The sequence below is a fragment of the Balaenoptera physalus genome (assembly GCF_965194825.1).
Source record: "Balaenoptera physalus genome assembly, chromosome: 4".
NCBI lineage: Eukaryota > Metazoa > Chordata > Mammalia > Artiodactyla > Balaenopteridae > Balaenoptera > Balaenoptera physalus.
The window spans coordinates 119,207,598-119,233,679 of NC_138891.1; the positions used below are offsets into that span (position 1 = coordinate 119,207,598).

Sequence of the window (26,082 nt, forward strand, 5' to 3'; positions counted from 1 at the left end):
TGTCTCATTTTCCTGTTTTTTAGCATGCATAGTAATTTTTGGCTGGATGCTGGATGTGTACACTTTACAGTGGTGATGATCAGTATTGTTGTCCTCCTTTAAAGAGTGGTGGCCTTTGTTCTAGAATGCAATTAAGTTACCTGCTGTTTATCTTGATCTTTTTTTAAGTTTATTTTTATTTTTCTTTGGATATGACTGAGGTAGCCTTTACTCTAGGTATAATTTGGCTCCCTTCCTAAAATGTGGCTTTTTCTAAATCTCTATTGAATTTTAAGAGTCATCAGTGAGGACTCTCCACAGTGACTGAAGCAAACTGATGGATCCCTATCTCTCCCAGTCAGTTTTTGCCTATTGTCATGGGGTTTCATCCCATGTGTTTACATCTTATTATTCAGCTAAGTCTCAAAGGGCCTTCTTAAGACTTCTAGTGTTCTTTTTCTACATAGCTCCCTCCTCGTTGGAACTCCAATGCACTATTTCCATCCTTCTTAAACTTCTTGAATTACAATCTCTTTCTTCTCAAATTATTGATACAGCCATGATCTGATTAAAACCATCTTCCCTACTCCAGGGTCTAGAACTCCAGATAGAAATCTAGGGCAGTCATAAGGCTCACCTTATTTGTTCCTAGTCTCTTAGGGATCACAGTCCTGCACTAGCCATTGTCCAATGTACAGAAACAGTAGTTTTTAAAATTATTTTATTATTTTACCCTTTAATTGTATTTTTAGTGCATTTTTATTTGATATAAGCTTATCTGTGTTTTCCCCCAGTTTTATTGAGATATGATTGAAATACCTGTGTAAGTTTAAGGTATACAGCATAATGATTTGACTTATATATATTGTCAAATAAGTACCACAATAAGTTTAGTTAATATCCATCATCTCATATAGATTTAAAAAAGAAAGGAAATCCTTTATTCCTTGTGATGAGAGATCTTGGATTTACTCTTTTAACACCTGTCATATATACCAAATAACCATGTTAATTATTGTCATCATGCTGTACCTTACGTCTCTAATACTTATAACTGAAAGTTTACACCTTTTGACCACATTCATCCAAACAGTAATTTAATGCATTTTAATATACTTGGTCCAGTTCTCTCATTGCTAAAGGCAGGAAACTAAATCTGATTTTTTTCTTTCATCATGAAAACAGAAGTCCTTCTCCTTTTCCTACTTCTCCTCTTCCTCCTCCTCCTTATCCTTCTTCTTTTTCTCTGAGAAAGCATTTTTGTGAAGTTCTTGGTATTTTCTGAGGTTGTTTTCCAGTGTTCAGTTATTGTTTCAATGTCTGGAGATTCTGTCATGGGACATGTATTTTTTGTCATGCGGCATGGATTACTTGCAATGATAGTGACTTCTTGATGGCTAGATTACACCAAAATGGCAAGTTACTGAATGATTTTTTTTTTTAATCTCTTGAGCTTGGCAGGATTTTTTTTTTTTTTTAATTTTAGCAATTTCATGTATCTTTATTTATTTATTTTATTTATTTATGGCTGTGTTGGGTCTTCGTTTCTGTGCAAGGGCTTTCTCTAGTTGCGGCAAGTGGGGGCCACTCTTCATCGCGGTGCACGGGCCTCTCATTATCGCAGCCTCTCTTGTTGTGGAGCACAGGCTCCAGACGCGCAGGCTCAGTAATTGTGGCACACGGGCCTAGTTGCTCCGCGGCATGTGGGATCTTCCCAAATCAGGGCTCGAACCCGTGTCCCCTGAATTGGCAGGCAGATTCTCAACCACTGCGCCACCAGGGAAGCCCCTGAATGATATTTTAACAAATCTTATTTTTAACTTAATTTTATTGTATAAAACAGGAAAATTTATAATACCTGTATTTCTGTCCAATAGACTTACCTTCTTCAAAACAGGTCTTAAACATTTTATTTTCCTAAAATATAATAATGGCTTAGATTTTGCTATATGTCCTCCACTTGGGGGGAAAGAAACCTGTATTAGTTTCCTAAGGCTGACATAACAAATAAAGTTTGTGGCTTAAAACAATAGAAATTTATTCTCATAGTTCTGGAGGCCCAAAGTTCAAAATCAGGTTGTCAGCAAGGCTATATTTGCCCTAAAATGTTCTAAGGAAGAATCTTTCTTTGCATCTTCTAGAATCTGATGGCTCTTGAAATTGCTTAATTACATCTGCAAAGATCCTTCTTCCAAATAAGGTCACATTCTCAGACATATCTTTTGGGGGACTATAATTCAACCCATTACAATACCTAATGAAAAGAGCATCATTTAACACTGATCCCTTGAATTTCATGTGACAAGCTGATGAGAAACTGTGACTTTCCAGGAAATGGCTATATGACTATGGTATTATGAAACAGAACTTCTCTGTCTTTCTCTTTCTCTCTCTCACTCTCCAAAGAGAAATACCTTGTTCACAGGTTTGTACCATTTGCTATAATAGTCATAAAGGAATGACATAGTACCCTCCTTCAATATAGTTACTGGTAACTCATCAATACACAAATAATTAAAACTCTGTTCAATAGAGCAAATTAACAAATGTCCAAAGGCAGGTTGTAAAATGGATGGGTGTATTACTTTAGAGAAGAAACATCTGAAGTCTGCATTCAATTGGAAAAGTTTCATAAATAAGAGGGAGCTTGAGAAGGGCCTTGGAGCACGAGGGACAGAATGGAGGGCACTTCAGAAGGAAAAGAGGAGAGAAACCAGAGTGAACAAAGGCTTAGGGGTAGGCACGGGAAAGGTGATCAGGTGGAAGAGGCGGAAAATTCAGTAATTAGGTGACAAACTATGAATTCAACCTAGGATAAGACCTTGATGTTTGTGATATTGTGATTTGTAATAAATATATATTTGGTTTTCATCCCCATTTCTGGCACACAGCTCCTAAAACCCTTGGAATTTCCCAAGTATAGAGCATAAAGGTGGCTTTGTTATGTTAATGGATGACTTTTGGAAAGCACCTAAGGATGCTGGTTGCTAGGGGAGCCAACCATGTGACGGAGGGTAGGAACTTTCAGTCCCATCCCCTGAACTCCAGGGAGAGGCGAGGGGCTGGAGAGTGAATGGCCAATGGCCCATGATTCAATCAATCATATCTATATAAGGAAGCCTCCATAAAACCCCCAAAGGAAAGAGTTTGGAGAGCTTCTGTGTTGGTGAACAATTGGAGATGTGGGGAGAGTTGCACACATGGAGAGGGCGTGGAAGCTCCATGCCCCTTCCCACATACCTTGCCCCATGCATCTCTTTCATCTGGCTGTTTCTGAATTACATTCTTTTATAATAAACTGGTAATCTAGTAAGCAGAGTGTTTCTCTGAGTTTTGTGAGCTTCTCTAACAAATTAATCCAACCAAAAAAAGGCGTTGTTGGAATCTCTAGTCTATAGTCAGTTGACCAGAAGCACAAGAGACAACCTGGGCTTGCAATTGGTACCTGAAGTGGGAGGCCGCCTTGTAGGACTGAGCCCTTAACCTGTGGAATCTGATGGTATCTCCAGGTAGAAAGTGAGTTGAATTGATTTGAACCGTAGGACACCCAGCTTGTGTCTGAGAATTGCTTGGTCATGTGGGGGGAAACCCCACACATTGGAATTGGGTACAAAATCATAACCTTTATCTCATAGAAAATGAAAATCCACTTATTTTTGGAGCATGGATTATGAATGATCTTATCTCTTTACCTTTTTCTCTCACTTCCACCTCTTCCTCCTTCAATGTTGTTTCAAGGTAATCTCTCCAATAGACTTTCCAATGTTGTTCCAACATAGTTTTTCCACTAGTCTACTATGCACATTCAAAACCTCTTCAGTCTTTTTGCATTTCTTCAGCACCTCCCCCAATCTCATAATTGTCTCCTCCCTCCTGTCAATCAATTTATAAAGCTTAACATAGTGACTCTATGGTCATTTAGATGGGAATGTTTGCAAGTGAGCCATGTGCAGAAGTAGTACCACCCAATAGATATTTTTCTTTTATTTCAAACCCAGAACCTATTTAGATGTTGACTGTACTTGAATATTCCTTTGATAATAGGTAGGGTTTCTATATTTTATTATAGCTCCAACCTTACTGTAACAAAATGCAAGGTAGATTTAAGTTTATATTTAGCAGGGATCTGTTTAAAATGTGAATGAAGACTGGTGTGGGTGAGTGGGAACCACACGCATTCACTGGTAATGCTCTGGTTCACTCTGGCTTCAGTGATTTCCCTTCGGCATGCTAGGGTGGAGCAGAACAGCTGATGAAGGGGGCAGCAGTGTGAACATACGGTTTAGTCATGTAAATATTCTCTAAGCGCCAGCACTGCAATATTACTCTCAGTTTATTAGTTCACAAGAAAAATACAAATACATGTGCAAATAAGCATTGCATGCAAAGATGCCTTTAATACTGTATCTAGTCTTATTATTTACAATTTAGCCTTTTCTGGAAATGAACAAAAATGAGGATTACAAGCTTGTCACAATATCTTCACAATAGTTATTTCTAATACAACTGAAAACAGCAAGGCATAATCTATGGAGTAAGGTGGTAAGTAGGTTGTATATCCCATTTCCCTCCCTATCTTCCTCCACACATCACATGACCACAGATAATGAAGTATCATATGAATACTTTGTTTCTCAGCCTTTACACATTTTCTTCTCCCATCCAGGCTGCCACATAATTAAAGGAACACTTTAAAGAGTCCCATATTGTAGAGCATCACGTAAGCCTCAGGCAAAATATAACAGCACTAACTGGCCATGATAGGAAAACCATCCCAGAACCATGATTATTAGCGAAAACAAACAAAATGAAAATTATGCAGACTAACTAGACAAACTTTATCAGAAGTGTCTACTCTCCTATTAAACAACAAAAACAAAGCAATGAGGAAAAGTTTAAACATGACCACTGATTCTGGATAAGGAAGAAGAATGTTTTAGGTACTCTTTCCTACGCCAAGGTCATCTGCTTTTCTCCATCACTCAATCCTAATTAAAGGTAAATGAATACAACCAGTGACAGTAAACTGGCTCCTAGGTGGTCTCGATCTCCCAAGGGCTGGAGGAAGAACATCTACAACAGCAGGTAGAATGTATTAGATTTGCTGAGCCTATGGAAAGACAGAATATGCAAAAGTGTAAAAAATTGTCTTTGAATGTGAAGTGGCAAGCTGCTTATTCCCATAAGGCTGAGGATTGTGTCTAAATTAATCCTGCCCCTGGCATGAACCGTAGAGAATCAGATACTTTTACAAATGTGACTGTTACTGTTATAGCTAAATGAATGCAATGTATGGGACAAAGGATTTAGGTTGAGCAGTTTAAATAATTTGCACATTTTAGGATTTTAAAACTGGAGTTGTCAATTTGTTTTCGTAAAGGGAGAGACAGCAGATATTTTAGGCTTTATGAGCCATACTCTGCCACAACTACAGAAATCTGCTGTTGGAGCAGGAAGGCAGCAATTGATCATATGTAGAATAACGGGCGTGGCTGTGCACCTGCACTGAACTATTAACAACTCCTGCTCTAAAGTATTAACATGTTTACCGGAGCTGAGCCAAAGCATGGCTCTTGGGGAGTGAGAAGGAAAGTGGTTGATGATGAGGTTTATTGTCAAAGGGAAAGGCTAAGCTTCAACTCCCATAGCTTCTGCTAGTAAATGTCTCTCTAGGGGAAAAGCTGGCTGGCAATGCAATGGAAGCATCAATACAAATTCGATAAGCCTCTTTCCAACCAGGCTGCTGTACTGTCTCCACTCCATCCATAACAATGTTGCAACTTGCATGGCACAGGAAAATATAGAGAGTGTTCACCTAGCAAAAGGAATGAGTGAGGTGTCTTTCCTGCAGGTTGGGAATGGAATATATTGCTTCTCACAGCCAAATCAATTGAAATATTTCAACAGTTTAAATAAAATTGAATTCTGATCATTATACTAGATCAGTGGTTCTCAACTGGAGGTAATTTGGCAATGTCTGGAGACACTTTTGGTTGTCATAACTGGAGAGTGGTTGCTACTGGCATCTTGTGGCTAGAGGCCAGGGATGCTACTGGACATCTTACATGCACAGGACAGTCTCCAACAACAAAAGATTATCCAGCTACAAACGTTACTGAATCCAAGGTCACACTGCTCACAGCACGACAGGCCAATAAATCGAGAGATGAGTTGTGGGGCAAGAAATAGCAACTTTATTTGGAAAGCCAGCAGACGGAGAAGATGGTGGACTAGTGTCCCAAAGAACCATCTTCCCCAAGTTAGAATTCAGCCTTCTTTTATACTAAAAGGGGAGGAGGTATTGTTGGTTGCTGCAAATTTCTTAGTGCCAGAATCCTTTGTTCTTCAGCTGTCCACATAGGTCTGGTCACGATGTTCCTATAAATATCCAAGACAAATGTTATTCTCTGTTCTGCAACTTTTTATGTCTGTATGAATGGAAAAGTGTTATACCTTTAAAGGTCAGAGCCTTGTGAATGAACTATCCTGTATATTTCAGGCTATAGGCAACATTCTTAACCTGTAGCAAAAGCAATAGAATGCACAGGTTAAAGTAAAAGACACAGATCCAATACGGAGTCAGATTTGTTCTTCCCCTTTTCAGAAATATCAATAGTGCCAAGGTGGACAAACCCTGTGCTGATACTTTAATAAACTCTTCCTTTAGTGAACATAATTACAAAAAACACAAAATACATTTTCTGGAGAGGTATTGAGAGCCATCACCACATAAAAAGTTGTAAGAGCAAAAGGGTTCCAAGTAGTTTGCAGAAGGAATTCTCTTGAAAATATTTTGCTCTTTCAAATTAATGCAAGAAGTAAAAGAACACCTCTTATTTTTAGATCTCAGTGTAGTATCTTTCAGAATATGATTTGAAACAATTTTGCTTTGAATTCAGGGTGTTTTGTAGTTTAATTTTCTAACCCTGACACTGGTTACAAATTTAGAAATATTTAGGTTTTGCAATATGTACATGATGTAGTCTGGAATTATATCAAGCTTGAACAATAATTTACCTGGTTGATGCTGAGGATTGGAACTTTGGAAGACAGACGGCTTAAAGGACATGATAAAATAGGAGCAATGCTTTTGTAGAGTTGCAAAGGGATTAGCGGGGCCTTAGAACTTCCTGGAAACTATATGCTTTTCTGTCGGGAAGGCAGGAGCTAAGATATGGTTGAGGTTGTGCTGACAGAATCAGGTCAAAGTGTTCTGCTTCGTTTTGATGTGTCTTAATATGGAGTTCCTCAGATGGAGATAAACCTATATAACTTTGAGTCTGGGGAAAAGAACACTCCAGCAGACACATGGAGTTTCCAAAATGGATAAACTTAATATGTTAATCAAGGTTACCCTAAACGACCAGGAGCTATTGAAACTTATCATAACATCCAAATTATTCAATAACAACTGAATTAGGAAGCAGGAACTAATCAATAAATTCTCCCCTGAACAAAAATAAAATCAAACTAGCTGGTTATTTGCAGCATTTAAAAGAAAATTCCTGCTACTAGGTAATTAACTTTAAAAAAACAAAAGTTTACTTTATCTCAAACTCCCAATCTATCCCTCCACCCCACCCTTCCCCCCTGGTAACTATAGGTTCGTTCTCTAAGTCTGTGAGTCTGTTTTATAAATAAGTTCATTTGTATTTTTTTTTGATTCCATATATAAGTGATATCATATGATATTTGTCTTTCTCTGTCTGACTTACTTCACTTAGTATGATAATCTCCACGTTTGGGATTGACATGTACACACAGCTATATTTAAAATAAAATGCCTTTTTATGAAAAAAAAGTTTACTTTAGAATAGCTTTAGGTTTATATCTTAAAAATTTGAAAGGTAGTACAGAGAATTTCAGTATATACCACATCTGGTTTCCCCTATTATTAATTACATTATTACATTACATTATTAATATCTTACATTAGTACAGTACATTGTCACAATACCTTATTATTAACTAAAGTTCATACTTTTTTCAGATTTCCTTAGTTTTTTTCCTAACATCTTTTTTCTATTCCAGGATCCCATGCAGGATGCCATATTACATTTAGTCATCATATCTTCTTATGTTGCAACAGTTTCTCAGACATTCCTTGTTTTTGACGGTTTTAAGAAGTCTTGATCAGGTATTTGAGAAGTCCTATTCAGGTATTTTGTAGAATGTTTCTCAAGTGGGATTTTTCTGATGTTTTCCTCAATATTAGTTTGGGGTTGTGGGTTTTGGGAGGAAGACCACAGAGGTAATGTGCCAATCTTAACAAATTGTATCAAGATTATATGCTACCAATGTGATGTATAACTCTTATTAACCTTTATTGCTGAGCTGAGGTAGTGTACCTCATTGAGGTATTCAATGTTAAACTGAATTTTATTTATGTATTGAAATTGTATGTACTAAATTACATACATCATATAAAATAGCTTGACAGAATGTTCAGGTAAATTTCCTTTTTTTAAATCACTATATTTCCCTGAAAAGTATTCATTCAAATATTTCTTTAATTGAAACCAGAACCATTCATTACTGTGTCACACCTGATCCTAGACTAACTTATATTAAGCCTATGTATAACAGTCTCTAATTTACTTCTGTGAAATAACAGTGAAAGACACATCTCTTTTCTAAGGTGGCATAAAAACAAACTATTACTATTGACTATATTTTTAGTGAGAACATCTTACACTTTTTATAGCATTTTCGCATGCACTACTTCTCTTGAGTCACATATAAACCCTATAAAGTAATGAGCAGATATTATTTCTTTAGTCACAGTAACTACCTTTTGTAATTAGCTTTCAATATAGCAAGTTTTTGGATGTTGTATGTGTCTTCATTGTTTTGTGAAAGTAAAGATATATTAACAGTTAAGGAAAAATACAGCCCTTCTTTCCCTAAAAAATTTACATTTGTACTTATTGGGTGTGTGTAATATATAGACTTGTAATTAGAACTTATCCAATGATTGCCATTATAAAAAATATTGTCAGCACAGGCCCATCATGTAGCTGCAGCACAGCATTCCCTAACGTTGCAACTGGGGGAAAAAATCACTTTCCAGTCTGTTTTGCAAGGTGTGTATTTCCATCTGGATTCACTGAAAGTCCATCTGCTGCCTCGGTCAAGAGAAACTCCACTTGCATTAAGGTTGCAGGCCTGCAGCTTGCATCTTTGTTGCAAAACTAGCTACAGAAGAGAAGCAAGAAAAAGTCTTTTGTGTTCCCCTCCCCTATCAAAGGAAAGGGAAAATGTCTCAGTTGAAAGCCATATGGCTGATAGGGTCTTAGTGTTCCTCCCTGGTGTCAGGCGTGAACCTCGGAAGTGGGAGAGCCAACTTCAGCATATTGGACAACCAGAGATGTCCCAGATAATATCAGTCAGTGAGAGTTCTCCCAGAGATCTCCCTCTCAACGCTAAGACCCAGCTCCACTCAATGACCAGCAAGCTCCAGTGCTGGACACCCCATGCCAAACAAGTAGCAAGACAGGAACACAACCCCACCCATTAGCAGAGAGTCTGCCTAAAATCATACTAAGTTCACAAACACCCTAAAACACACCACTGGATGTGGTCCTGCCTACCAGAAAGAAAAGATCCAGCCTCATCCACCAGAACACAGCCACCAGTCCCCTCCACCAGTAAGCCTACACAACCCACTGAACCAAACTTACCCACTGCAAACAGACACCAAAAACAACGGGAACTACAAACCTGCAGCCTGAGAAAAGGAGACCCCCAAACACAGTAAGTTAAGCAAAATGAGAAGACAGAAAAATACACAGCAGATGAAGGAGCAAAGTAAAAACTCACCAGACCAAACAAATGAAGAGGAAATAGGCAGTCTACCTGAAAAATAATTCAGAGTAATGATAGTAAACATGATCCAAAATCTTGGAAATAGAATGGAGAAAATACAAGAAATGTTTAACAAGGACCTAGAAAAACTAAAGAGCAAACAAACAATGATGAACAACACAATAAATGAAATTAAAAATTCTCTAGAAGGAATCAATAGCAGAAATAACTGAGGCAGAAGAATGGATACGTGACCTGGAAGATAAAAGAGTGGAAATAACTACCACAGAGCAGAATAAAGAGAAAAGAATGAAAAGAATTGAGGACAAGATTAAATGCACCAACATTCGAAATATAGGGGTCCCAGAAGAAGAAGAGAAAAAGAAAAGGACTGAGAAAATATTTGAAGAGATTATAGTTTAAAATTTCTCTTATATGGGAAAGGAAATAGTCAATCAAGTCCAGGAAGTGCAGAGAGTCCCATATAGGATAAATCCAAGGAGAAACACGTCAAGACACATATTAATCAAACTATCAACACTTAAATACAAAGAAAAAATATTAAAAGCAGCAAGGGAAAAGCAACAAAAAACATACAAGGGAATCCCCATAAGGTTAACAGCGGACCTTTCAGCAGAAACTCTGCAAGCCAGAAGGGAGTGGCAGGACATATTTAAAGTGATGAAATGGAAAAATCTACAACCAAGATTACTGTACCCAGCAAGGATCTCATTCAGATTTGACAGAGAAATTAAAACCTTTACAGACAAGCAAAAGCTAAGGGAATTCAGCACCACCAAACCAGCTTTACAACAAATGCTAAAGGAATTTCTCTAGGCAGGATCCACAAGAGAAGGAGAAGACCTACAATAACAAACCCAAAACAATTAAGAAAATGGTAATAGGACCATACATATCGAATATTACCTTAAATGTAAATGGATTAAATGCTCCAACCAAAAGACATACACTGGCTGAATGGATACAAAAACCAGACCCGTATATATGCTGTCTACAAGAGACCCACTTCAGACCTAGGGACACATAGGCACTGAAAGTGAGGGGATGGAAAAAGATATTCCATGCAAATGGAAATCAAAAGAAAGGTGGAGTAGCAATTTTTTATATCAGACAAAATAGACTCTAAAGAAAAGACTATTACAAGAGACAAAGAAGGACACTACAAAATGATCAAGGGAGCAATCTAAGAAGAAGATATAACAATTGTAAATAATTATGCACCCAACATTGGAGCACCTCAATACATAAGGCAAATTCTAACAGCCATAAAAGGGGAAATCAACAGTGACATAATAATAGTAGGGGACTTTAACACCCCACTTTCACCATGGTCAGATCCTCCAAAATGAAAATAAATAAGGAAACACAAGCTTAAAATGACACATTAAACAAGATGGACTTAATTGATATATATAGGACATTCCATCCAAAAACAACAGAATACATTTTCTTCCCAAGTGCTCATGGAACATTCTCCAGTATAGATCATATCTTGGTTCACAAACGAAGCCGTGGTAAATTTAAGAAAATTGAAATCGTATCAAGTATCTTTTCTGACCACAATGCTATGAGACTAGATATCAATTACAGGGGAAAAAACTGTAAAAAACACAAACACATGGAGGCTAAACAATATGCTACTAAACAACCAAGAGATAACTGAAGAAATCACAGAGGAAATAAAAAATCACCTAGAAACAAATGATAATGAAAACACGATGACCCAAAACCTGTGGGATGCAACAAAAGCAGTTCTAAGAGGGAAGTTTACAGCAATACAATCCTACCTCAAGAAACAAGAAATATGTTAAATCAACAACCTAACCTTATACCTAAAGCAATTAGAGAAAGAAGAACAATAAAAACGCAAAGTTAACAGAAGGAAAGAAATCATAAAGATCAGATCAGAAATAAATGAAAAAGAAATAAAGGACAAAATAGCAAGGAGCAATAAAACTAAAACCTGGGTCTTTGAGAAGATAAAAAAAATTGATAAACCATTAGCCAGACTCATCAAAAACAAAAGGGAAAAGCATCAAATCAACAGAATTAGAAATGAAAAAGAAGTAACAACTGACACTGCAGAAATACAAAGGATCATGAGAGATTACTACAAGTAACTATATGCCAATAAAATGGACAACCTGGAAGAAATGGATAAATTCTTAGAGAAGCACAACCTTCTGAGACTGTACGAGGAAGAAATAGAAAATATAAACAGACCAATCAGAAGTAATGTAATTGAAACTGTGATTAAAAATCTTCCAACAAACAAAAGCCCAGGACCAGATTGCTTCACAGGCGAATTAAATCAAACATTTAGAGAAGAGCTAACACCTATCCTTCTCAAACTCTTCTAAAATACAGCAGAGAGAGGAACACTCCCAAACTCATTCTGTGAGACCACCATCACCCTGATACCCAAACCAGACAAAGATGTCAGAAAGAAAGAAAACTACTGGCCAATATCATTGATGAACATAGATGCAAAAATCCTCAACAAAATACTAGCAAAAAGAATCCAACAGCACATTAAAAGGATCATACACCATGATCAAGTGGGGTTTATGCTAGGAATGCAAGGATTCTTCAGTATAAACAAAATCAATGTGATACACCGTATTAACAAACTGACGCAGAAAAACCATAAGAAAATCTCAATACATGCAGAAAAATCTTTTGACAAAATTCAACACCCATGTATGATTAAAAAAAACCTCCAGAAAGTAGGCATAGATGGAAGTTATCTCAACATAATAAAGGTCATATAGGACAAGCCCAAAGCCAACATTGTTCTCAATGGTGAAAATCTGAAACCATTTCTACTACGATCAGGAACAAGGAAATGTTGCCCACCATCACCACTATTATTCAACATACTTTTGGCAGTTTTAGCCACAGCAATCAGAGAAGAAAAAGAAATGAAAGGAAACCAAATCACAAAAGAAGTAAAACTGTCACTGTTTGCAGATGACATGATACTATATATAGAGAATCCTAAAGATGTTACCAGAAAACTACTAGAGCTAATCAATGAATGTGGTAAAGTAGCAGGATACAAAATTAATGCACAGAAATCTCTTGCATTCCTATAGACTAATGATGAAAAATCTGAAAGAGAAATTATGGAAACACTCCCATTTACCATTGCACAAAAAGAATAAAATACCTAGGAATAAATCTGCCTAAGGAGACAAAAGACCTGTATGCAGAAAACTATAAGACACTGATGAAAGAAATTAAAGATGATACCAACAGATGGAGAGATATACCATGGTCTTGGATTGGAAGAATCAACATTGTGAAAATGACTTTACTACCCAAAGCAATCTACAGATTTAGTGTAATCCCTATCAAACTACCAATGGCATTTTTCACACAACTAGAACAAAAAAATTCACAATATGTATGGAAACACAGAAGTCCCCAGATAGCCAAAGCAGTCTTGAGAAAGAAATCTGGAGCTGGAGGAATCAGGCTCCATGACTTCAGACTATACTACAAAACTCCAGTAATCAAGACAGTATGGTACTAGCACAAAAATAGAAATATAGATCAATGGAATAGGATAGAAAGCTAAGAGATAAACCCACACACATACGGTCACCTTATCTTTGATAAAGGAGACAAGAATATTCAATGGAGAAAAGACAGCCTCTTCAATAAGTGGTGCTGGGAAAACTGGACAGCTACATGTAAAAGAATGAAATTAGAACACTCCCTAACACCATACACAAAAATAAACTCAAATGGATTAAAGACCTAAATGTAATGCCAGATACTATAAAACTCTTAGCAGAAAACATATGCAGAACACTCTACGACATAAATCACAGCAAGATCCTTTTTGACCCACCTCCTAGAGAAATGGAAATCAAAACAAAAATAAACAAATGGGACCTAATGAAACTTAAAAGCTTTTGCACTGCAAAGGAAACCATAAACAAGATGAAAGGACAACCCTCAGAATGGGAAGAAATATTTGCCAATGAAGCAACTGACAAAGGATTAATCTCCAAAATATACAAGCAGCTCATGCAGCTCAATATCAAAAAAACAAACAACCCATTCCAAAAATGGGCAGAAGACATAAATAGACATTTCTCCAAAGAAGATATACAGATTGCCAACAAACACATGAAAAGATGCTCAACATCACTAATCATTAGAGAAATGCTAATCAAAACTACAATGAGGTATCACCTCACACTGGTCAGAATGGCCATCATCAAAAAATGTACAAACAATAAATGCTGGAGAGGGTGTGGAGAAAAGGGTACCCTCTTGCACTGTTGGTGGGAATGTAAATTGATACAGCCACTATGGAGAACAGTATAGAGGTTCCTTAAAAACTAAAAATAGAACTACTGCATAGCCCAGCAATCCCACTACTGGGCATACACCCTGAGAAAACCATAATTCAAAAAGAGTCATGTACCACAATGTTCATTGCAGCACTATTTACAATAGCTAGGACATGGAAGCAACCTAAGTGTCCATAGACAGTTGAATGGATAAAGAAGATGTGACACATATAAACAATAGAATATTACTCAGCCTTAAAAAGAAACAAAATTGAGTTATTTGTAGTGAGTTGGATGGACCTGGAGTCTGCCATACAGAGTGAAGTAAGTTGGAAAGAGAAAAACAAATACCGTATGCTAACATATATGGAACCTAAAAAAAAAAGTAAATGGTTCTGAAGAACTTAGGAGCAGGACAGGAATAAAGACGCAGACATAGAGAATGGATTTGAGGACATGGGGAGGGGGAATGGTAAGCTGGGACGAAGTGATAAAGTAGCATTGACATGTATACACTACCAAATGTAAAATAGATAGCTAGTGGGAAGCAGCCGCATAGCACAGGGAGATCAGCTCCATGCTTTTTGATCCCCCCAGAGCAGTGGGTTGACGGTGGCAGGGAGATGCAAGAGGGAGGGCATCTGGTGATATATGTATACATATAGCTGATTCACTTTGTTATACAGCAGAAACTAACACAATATTGTAAAATAATTATACTCCAATAAAGATGTTAAAAAAAAAAAGAAATATTGGGTTTTCCTACTTGTTAGCAGTTAAGCAAGATTTCACATTTCTCTAAAATTAAGTTTCAAGCCTTGTGTACAAATAAAGCAAGTAATTTCACAGGTAAAATTAGGCTGGCTCCCTTAAGATATCAGCTGAAATAGATAAAATATTACTTTAGATATCATTCTGAAATTTTGACTGTTAGATTCTGAAATTTATTTAATACTATCCTATAGCTAAATTACTCTTCATGCGAATAGAATGATTTTTAGAACTTAGCTATTATTTTTGTTTTCTTGAAGTGCGGTCTGCTGCCTCTATGATTTGGATATTTCATCTTTAGTTTGACTACTATTTGAAAGCTAAGGCTAATATTTGCTAACTAAAGAATTTATCGAAGCAATTTGTATGTGGAAAAGAACAGACTTTTTCTTAGGACAATTTATGTTAATAAGTTTTAATTGCAAATATTTATAATACTAATAAAAATAATCTTTAGGTAATATGATGGACTAGATGAGTGAAGGTAACTCCCTGAGTACAGAGCATCTAAATATGCTGATAAAAATATTTTTAAAAAGCCTTTCAAAAAGAACAGTTTAACTAGTATAAACTAAAGGGAAATCTGAGGTCATAAACTGGGAAAAAAATACATTATCCCAAGGCCAAGAAATTTCTAAAGCTGGTTCTAACCCTAAAGGTATCTGCTGATGAAACACTGAATGCAAGGGAAAAGAGACTAAGTCTGGGCCTCAATAATGTGGGAGGTCAGACCAGAGATGCCTGCCAATATGGGACACAGGAAGCACAAGCCCTTTGTTAAGTGAACACACACAAACACACACACACACACACACACACACACACACACACACACACACACACACAGAAGGTAATCTACCTTACCTGCTCCGGAATTGATTTTGCATAGAGTAGCAAAAAAATACTCATCTGAGAATTTATAACCATAAACTTGTACTCAAGCACATCTGGATAACTTGAAAAACTCATCTTGGAAATTTAGTTGAAACTGGTCCTGGATTGTGCCTCTAGTTACCTGGCTGAAGCAAAAGCAAACCCTTCAAAGAGAATGTGGTCTAAACACAGTCCCTAAAGAATTATCACAGATAAAGTTCTAAGACACAATGTACATAAAAACAGTGTAAGTATTTTAATCAAATAATACTTTATTGCTAAAGAATGCTAACTATCATCTGAACCTTTAGCAAGTTCTAATCTTGCAATAGTAACACCAAAGCTCTGTAATCACAGATCACCATAACAAATATAATGATAATGAAAAAGTTTGAAATATTTTGAGAATTAACAAAATGTGACACAGAGACCCAAAGTGAGCAAATGCTGTTGGAAAAATGGTGCTGATAGACCTGCCCAATGAAGGGTTGCCACAAACCTTCAATTTGTAAAAAATGCAGTATCTGCAAAGAGCGATAAATGAAGCATAATATAATGAGGCATGCCTGTGTATCCCTAAATAAATTCAAAAGGACACATATACCCCAATGTTCACTGAAGCACTATTTACAATAGCCAGGACATGGAAGCAATCTAAATGTCCAACAATAGATGAATGGGTAAAGAAGATGTGGTACATATATACAATGGAATATTACTCAGCCATAAAAAGGAACGAAGTTGGGTCATTTGTAGAGATATGGATGGACCTAGAGTCTGTCATACACAGTGAAGTAAACCAGAAAGAGAACAACAAATATCGTATATTAACACATATATGTGGAATCTAGAAAAATGGTATAGGGCAAGAATAGAGAAGTAGATGTCGAGAACGGACGTGTGGCCCCAGGGGGAAGGGGAGAGTGGGGGGAAGTGGAGAGTGGGACAAATTGGGAGATTAGGTTTGACATAAATACACTACCATGTGTAAAATAGATAGCTAGTGGGAACCTACTATATAGCCTACTATATAGTGGGAACCTACTATATGTGTAATTGGATAAATAAGTGCGGATATACTCATATAATAGAATACTAAGCAGCTATGAAACACAAACTGAACTCAGTAACACAGATGAACCAAAGAGATATAATGTTGAATGAAAGTATTCATACAAAAAGGCACATACCACGTAAACTCATTTATATAAAATTTAAGTATAGGCAAAACTAATTTGTAGTAATAAATATTGGAATGGTAATTATTGTTAGAGGGGGCATTGATGGAGAAGAGAGAAAGTGGAAGCCCTTTGTAATGCTGGAAATATATATCTTGATCTTAGTGATAATTACCCAGGTATATACATTTGGAAATATTTATCAAGATACACACTGATGACAATCACTTTAATACTTGTGTATTATACCCTAAGATAATGTTTTTAAAAGAAAGATAGAGCTAGAAATTACAATGTATAGTCATAATTTAGACTCTGATTTCAGAATCCTTTAAAAGATATGACATTTATAAGATGACTAAAAATGTAATACTTACTGGATATTTGAAGATAATAGGGAATTATTAATTTTTATGTGTAACAATTTAAAAACAGTCATCTTTTAAAGACATATCTTAAAATAAATACACATAAATAATAGGTATACAGATAAAATAACGTGATGTCTGAAATTTGCTTCAAAACAGTATGGGAGGTAGGGTGGGTACAGGTGAAATAATGTTGGTCACAATTTGATAAATGTTGAAGTCAAGAGAGGGGTACATTGAGAATTTATACAATTCTAATTTGTTTATGTTTGAAATTCTCCAAATTAAAAATATATTTAAAAAACTGTTAGAACTGATACCAAATATGTTTCCTCTACTAGTTCCTTATCATAAAAAATTGAATTGAAATTCTAGAACAAACCAAAAAAACAACTGATAAAACTCAATGGATGAGCTTAAAAAAACATTACTACAACTGAAAAGAGATTTAATAAACAAGAACATATAGCTAAGACAAAAATGAACAAACTGACATAAGAGGTCAAGTAAGTCTACAAAACACAGAAAAAGAGCATAATTGGCCAGTGGGCACAGAACAAAGGTTTCATATATGTGTAATTGGAGTTTCAGAAGGAGAAAATAGAGAGCATGGTAGGGAAAGACTATTTGAAGAATTCTGCTAAGAATTTTTCCCAGCTTGCAAAAGATATAATACAAGATTTGATAATAACTACAAACTTCAAGCAGAATTCATACAAAAATTTTCTAGTACATCATATTTGAACTGCTGTAAACCAAAGACAAAGTGAGAAATCTCAAAACAAAGAGACACATTATCTTCAAAGGAGCAAGAATCAACCAACTGACCACAAACACAGAACGGAACTGACTTCTCAACAGAAACAATGAAATTCAGCAGATTAGGAAATGGTAGGATTAATACTGGAAGACTGTAACTAATGACCAAGAATTCTATATTCGATGAAACTTTCCTCCAAAAATAAAATAAAATAAAGACATTGTGAGACAAAAACTGAGAGAATATGTCACCAGAAGACCTCCATTAAGGTAGTCTGTAGACACTTGGAAAGGATCTATGATGGAAGCTTGAGAAAGATAAAGGAGTGAAAAATGATGGGAAGTTTAAATCTGTGGATAAATGTAAAAGAATATTTACATAAAGTATAGATTAGCAATAATGATGGCTTTGGGGGTATAAAGTATATAGAGTATCAAAATATAAGATAACAATGGCACATAATTACTGAGGAATAAATAGAATTAAAGTTCTAAGGTCTTTTCATTTCCCTAGAAACATCTTAGAATTTATAATAAATCTTAATAAGAAAAATACTTGTTTTGCAACCTCTAGGATAATTGAAAGAATAACAAAAAGGCTAATAAACATAGGGAAATGGAATGACAAAAAATCTACTATTCCAAAAGAATGAAACCATAGGCATAATAAATTAAATTAAAATATAAATAGTATATTTGTATATTTAAACCAAATAATAATAATTACACTGCATTTAAATGGAATACATACTCCTATTAAAAGCAAATGTTGAATACTCCAACCAAAAGACACAGGCTCGCTGAATGGATACAAAAACAAGACCCATATATATGCCATGCACAAGAGACCCCCTTCAAACCTAGGGACACATACAGACTGAAAGTGAGGGGATGGAAAAAGATATTCCATGCAAATGGAAATCAAAAGAAAGCTGGAGTAGCAACACTTATATCAGATAAAATAGGCTATAAAATATAGAATGTTACAAGAGACAAGGAAGGACACTACATAATGATCAAGGGATCAATCCAAGAAGAAGGTATAACAATTATAAATATACATGCACCCAACATAGAAGCACCTTAATACATAAGGCAAGTGCTAACAGCTATAAAAGAGGAAATCAACAGTAACACAATAAGAGTGGGGGATTTTAACACTTCACTTTCACCAATGGACAGATCACCCAGACAGAAAATTAATAAGGAAACACAAGCTTTAAATGACACAATAGACCAGATAGACTTAATTGATATTTATAGGACTTTCCATCCGAAAACAGCAGATTACACTTTCTTCTCAAGTGCACATGGAACATTCTCCAAGATAGATCACATCTGGGGTCACAAATCAAGCCTCGGTATATTTAAGAAAATTGAAATCATATCAAGCATCTTTTCCAACCACAACACTATGAGATTAGAAATAAATTGCAGGGAAAAAACTGTAAAAAGCACAAACACATGGAGGCTAAACAATACGTTACTAAATAACCAAGAGATCACTGAAGAAATCAAAGAGGAAATCAAAAAATACCTAGAAACAAATGGCAATGAAACACGATAATCCAAAACCTATGGGATGCAGCAAAAGCAGTTCTAAGAGGAAAGTTTATAGCAATGCAATCCTACCTCAAGAAACAAGAAAAATCACAAATAAACAATTTAACCTTACACCTAGCAGAACTAGAGAAAGAAGAACAAACAAAACCCAAAGTTAGCAGAAGGAAAGAAATCATAAAGATCAGAGCAGAAATAAATGAAATAAAAACAAAGAAAACAATAGCAAAGATCAATAAAACTAAAAGCTGGTTCTTTGAGAAGATAAACAAAATTGAAAAACCCTTAGCCAGATTCATAAAGAAAAAGAGGGAGAGGACTCAAATCAATAAAATTAGAAATGAAAAAGGAGATGTTACAATGGACACCACAGAAATACAAAGCATCCTAAGAGACTACTACAAGCAACTCTATACCAATAAAATGGGCAACCTGGGAGAAATGGACAAATTCTTAGAAAGGTATAACCTTCCAAGACTGAACCAGGAAGAAATAGAAAATATGAACAGACCAATCACAAACAATGTAATTGAAACTGTGATTAAAAATCTTCCAACAAACAAAAGCCCAGGGCCAGATGGCTTCACAGGTGAATTCTTTCAAATATTTCGAGAAAAGCTAACACCCATCCTTCTCAAACTCTTCCAAAAACTTGCAGAGGAAGGAAAACTCCCAAACCCATTCTACGAGGCCACCATCACCCTGATACCAAAACTAGACAAAGATACTAGAAAAAATGAAAATTACAGATGAATAGCACTGATGAATATAGAAGCAAAAATCCTCAGCAAAATACTAGCAAACAGAGTCCAACAACACATTAAAGTGATCGTATACCATGGTCAAGTGGGATTTATCCCAGAGATGCAAGGATTCTTCAATATGCACAAATCAATCAATGTGATACACGATATTAACAAACTGAAGAATAAAAATCATAGGATAATCTCAATAGATGCAGAAAAAGCTTTTGACAAAACTCAACACCCATTTATGATAAAAAACTCTCCAGAAAGTGGGCATAGAGGGAACGTACCTCAACATCATAGAGGTCATATACGACAAACCCACAGCAAACATCATACTCAATAGTGAAAAACTGAAAGCATTTCCACTAAGATCAGGAAAAAGACAAGGATGTCCACTATCTCCACTCTTATTCAACATAGTTTTGGAAGTCCTAGCCACAGCAATCAGAGAAGAAAAAGAAATAAAAATAATACAAATCGGAAAAGAAGAAGTAAAACTGTCACTGTTTGCAGATGACATGATACTGTACATAAATAATCCTAAAGATGTGACCAGAAAACGACTAGAGCTAGTCAATCAATTTGGTAAGGTTGTAGGATACAAAATTAATGCAAAGAAATCTCTGGCATTCCTATACACCAATAATGAAAAATCAGAAAGAGAAATTAAGGAAACAATCCCATTTACCATCGCAACCCAAAGAATAAAATACCTAGGAATAAACCTGCCTAAGGAGGTGAAAGACTTGTACTCGGAAAACTATAAAACACTGATGAAAGAATTCAAAGATGACATACACAGATGGAGAAATGTACCATGTTCTTGCATTGGAAGAATCAATAGTGTGAAAATGACTATACTACACAAAGCATTTTACAGATTCAATGCAATCCCTATCAAACTACCAATGACATCCTTCACAGAATGAGAACAAAAAATTTTACAATTTGTACAGAAACACAAAAGACCCTGAATAGCCATAGCAATCTTGAGAAAGAAAAACAGAGCTAGAGGAATCAGCCTCCCTGACTTCAAACTATACCACAAAGCTACAGTAATCAAGACAGTATGGTACTGACACAAAAACAGAAATATAGATCAATGGTACAGGATAGAATGCACAGAGATAAATCCACACACATATGGGCACCTAATTCATGACAAAGGAAGCAAGAACATACAATGGAGAAAAGACAGTCTCTTTAGTAAGTGGTGCTGGGAAAACTGGACAGCTACATGTTAAAGAATGAAACTAGAACACTACCTAACACCATACAGAAAAATAAAAACTCCGAATGGATTAAAGACCTAAATGTAAGACCAGACACTATAAAACTCTTAGAGGAAAACATAGGAAGAGCACTCTTTGACATAAACCACAGCAAGATCTTTTTGGACCTACCTGCTAGAGTAATGGAAATAAAAACAAAAATAAACAAATGGGACTTAATTAAACTTAAAAGATTTTGCGCAGTGAAGGAAACCATAAACAAGACAAAAAGACAACTCTCAGACTGGGAGAAAATATTTGCAATTGAAACAACGGACAAAGGATTAATCTCTAAAATATACAAAAAGCTCATGGAGCTCAATATCAAGAAAACAAACAATTCAATTAAAAAATGGACAGAAGACCTAAATAGACATTTCACCAAGGAAGACATACAGATGGCCAAGAGGCACATGAAAAAATGCTCAACATCACTAATTATTAGAGAAATGCAAATCAAAACTACAATAAGTTATCACCTCACACCAGTTAGAATGGACATCATGAGGAAATCTACAAACAACAAATGCTGGAGAGGGTGTGGAGAAAAGGGAACCCTCTTGCACTGCTGGTGGGAATGTAAATTAATACAGCCACTATGGAGAACAGTATGGAGGTTCCTTAAAAAACTAAAAATAGAGTTACCATATGACACAGCAATCCCCTTACTGGGCATATACCCAGAGAAAACCATAATTCAAAAAGAGTCATGTACCACAATGTTCATTGCAGCTCTGTTTACAATAGCCAGGTCATGGAAACAACCTAATGCCCATCGACAGATGAATTGGTAAAGAAGATATGGTACATATATACAATGAAATATTACTCAGCCATAAAAAGGAATGAAATTGGGTCATTTGTAGAAACATGGATAGACCTAGAGACTGTCATACAGAGTGAAATAAGTCAGGAAAAGAAAAACAAATATTGTATATTAACACATATATGTGGAATATAGAAAAATGGTACAGATGAACTGGTTTGCATGGCAGAAATAGAGACACAGATGCAGAGAACAAATGTATGGTCACCAAGGGGGGAAAGCGGCAGGGGTTGGGGGGTGGTGGTGGTGGGATGAACTGGGAGATTGGGATTGACATGTATACACTGATTTGTATAAAATAGATAACTAATAAGAACCTGCTGTATAAAAATAAAATTAAATTAAATTTAAAAAAAACAAGGTATACCAAAGGGTGAAAATAAAAGAATAGAAAATGCTGTACTTTTTGATCAGTAGCAAAAGAAATCTGGTATAGCTATACTAACAAAGAAGACTTTAATGCTAGAAGCCTAACTAATGATAATGAGGGTATATGATAATTATCAAAAGTAAAGTCCACCAAAAATATCCAGCAATTCAAAATTTATAGTAAGAACAATTCAAAATATATTAAGTAAAACTAAAACTAAAATGAGAAAGAAACAATCAACAATCAGAATGGGAGATTTCAAAATCTTTCTTTCATGAACGGATAGAGGCCCCTGACCATATCCAGGGATATAAAATTTACTTAAACATTTGAAAGAACAGAAAGAGAGTATATTCTCTGATCACAGTGAAAATTACCAAGAAATGAGAACAAAAAAATAACTAGAATATTTCCACACGTTTGGAAATTATCCAGTACAGTTCTAAGTAGTCCATCGGTCAAAAAGAAATCACAATTGAAATTCGAACATATTTTGAGTTGAATGGCAATGAAAACACTACATATCAAAACACATAGGATGTATTGAATACTGCCCTTACTGAAAAGTTTATTGCCTTAAATTCCTATACTAGCCAACAATAAAAGCTTAAAGACCTATAATCCAAGCATCCAAATGACAAATGAAATATAAATAAAATGAAACATCTGATGAAGTCCAAAGCTTAGAAAGGAGGGAATAATAAAAACAAGAGCATAAACCAATGGGGGGTGGGGATGGGGAACACAAACCACAAAGTTAGAAGTTTGGTTTTTGACAAGATAAATAAAACTGGCAAACTCTTTGCAAGATGAATCAAGGATGAAAACAAAGCACAAATTACCAATATCACGAGTGGAAAAGGAAACTCATTATAGATCCTAGAGCTTCAAAGAACAATGAAAACATGTTTGAGAAAGTTTACGTCAACAAATTTAACAATTATAGATCAAACGACAAATTCCTAAAATTACAAAGTTAGCCAATGGGCACAGGAAGAATTAAAAATCTGAAGTCTTGTGGAGAAAGGACTTGAGGACACAGGGAGGGGGAAGGGTAAGCTGGGACAAAGTGAGAGAATAGCATTGACATATATACACTACCAAATGTAAAATAGATAGCTAGTGAGAAGCAGTCGCACAGCACAAGGAGATTAACTTGGTGCTTTATGACCACCTAGAGGGGTGGGATAGGGAAGGTGGGAGGGAGATGCAAGAGGGAGGGGATATGGGGATATATGTATACATATAGCTGATTCACTTTGTTATACAGCAGAAAGTAACACAGCATTGTAAAACAATTATACTTCAATAAAGATGTTAAAAAAAAATCTGAAGTATTTTCCCTCATATTTGAAAAACTTGTCTGTAGGAGAATGTCCAGATGGCTTTGCCACGCAATTCTACTAAAATTTTAAAGAAGAACAAAAATACAAAAGACTGATAATAGTAAGTGTTGACAAGGATGTGGACAAACTTGATCTCTAATAAATTGATATTAGGAATTTAAATGGGTACACTTTAGAAAACTGGCACTGTCTACTCAAATTAAATATACCCATACTAAATTTATACCCAACAAAAATAGCTACCTATAGCTGCATAAAAAGAACAGTCAAATATTAAAACAACCCAGTTATTCACCAGCATTTGAACTCCTAAATCAAAGTGTGCCATTTTTATACAGTGGAATACTATACAGCAATGAAAATGAACAGACTTGTGCATCAACATGAATGAATTTCATGCACATAATTTTGAATGAAGGAAGGCAGACAAAAATAGTCCAAATGACATAACTTCATTTTATGAAATTCAAAACCAGGCAAAATTAACTTATGGTGTTGAAGTAGAAGAGGAGTTATCTTTGGAGGGTGATTGGAAGGGCTTGAATTGGGGAGGTTCTGGGAGATTTGTGAAGTTCTATTTCTCAGCCTGAGTTATTGTTCCATGAGTTTTTTCATTTCGTGATAATTAAGTTAGCTGTACACTTTAACATTTTTTCAGTTTTTGGTATTTATTTTTTTAAGTTAACTTAAGAAAGTAATTCTTCATCAGTAGAACTTTGTGCACATGGAATTTAATTTAGTGTCTGTAGATCTTGAATATCCTGCTTATCCTACATATTTTTAGTAAGAAACTCTTGCCGTAATTCTACCTGGAGTACTTTTTCCCTTCCTTCATAAACTTCTTGAAATAGCACCACGCAAGATCTTTCTTTCTTCACCTGTCTCAATGTGTTGCTATTTTTATGTCTATGGACTGTAAAATGTATATTTCTAACCATAGTTTTCTGTTACTAGTAGCTTATCATTGTATACTGTTAAGTTTCTTTGTGTTGAGTTCATTCACTTTAAAGGATTAATTTCACTTTGGAGAATTAAAAATAGCTGAGGTTTGTTTAATTATGTACCATGAGGTCATTAAAGGCACATGTTACACATGCTAAAAAAATAGATGCTGCTGCTGTTCCTTTTGCTCATGGTGATGGTAGTAATGAAGGAGAAAAGGAGCACAGGCTAAGTGAAATAATGTAGAGAGTCTTCCAAGGGCATGCCTGAAGAATGCTAGATCCTCTGGTTGGCAGAAATCATTGATCTTTCATTTTATTGAGTGAAAAGTACAAGCCAAGGGAGCACATGCTCCCTTGTTCAAATGCTTGGGAGCACAGTAAAGGAGATTATTTAGAAATGGAAGAGAAAGGATAGATATGAAGTGGTTTGCGGGGACATAAATTATGAAAAAGATATGCTTTTAAAAATCTTTCATGGAGTTTTACTATATGGCATATGTTTAAAACCTATCATATCTTCAAACAAAGTAGTCAGTAAAATATCCATTTTTACTATTGGTATTTTTTGGTTGGATATATTTTTCACCAGCATAATGATCTCTGTTTCAAAGTCAGGAGGTTGGCAATAAAATATGCTCGTGCACAGCCCCCAGTATCTTGGTTACAACTAGGAAAAAAACAGTACAGAAATATTTCTTAAAACGCATCAAAATAAGATGGCTAGATTTTAAATCCTGAGTCAATTGCTTAGAAACTCTAGAACTCACTGGCTAGCCAACAGTAAATTATCTAGCCTTCAAAAGCAGGAAATAGAATTCTCTGTGCTTCTTTTTAGCCCTGTTTCTGCTTCCAGAGTTCTTTATTCCATGAACTTACCAAATTCTGCCTTTAAAAAAATCTTTATTTTCAAACTCATCCTGCTCAAAAATTGCTTAACACTAAAAATAAAAACCTAATGG

General features: G+C 35.5%; 1 long non-coding RNA gene across 1 annotated transcript in view; it reads left to right on the plus strand.

The window, feature by feature from the left end:
• Positions 1-1,448: 1,448 nt before the first annotated feature.
• The window catches only part of LOC309660142, a 40,485-nt gene continuing 15,851 nt past the window's right edge, over positions 1,449-26,082 (plus strand). The window contains exons 1-2 of the long non-coding RNA XR_014263197.1: positions 1,449-4,521; positions 8,011-8,116. This is a non-coding gene — a long non-coding RNA (uncharacterized lncRNA). The remainder of the gene's footprint in view (positions 4,522-8,010; positions 8,117-26,082) is intronic.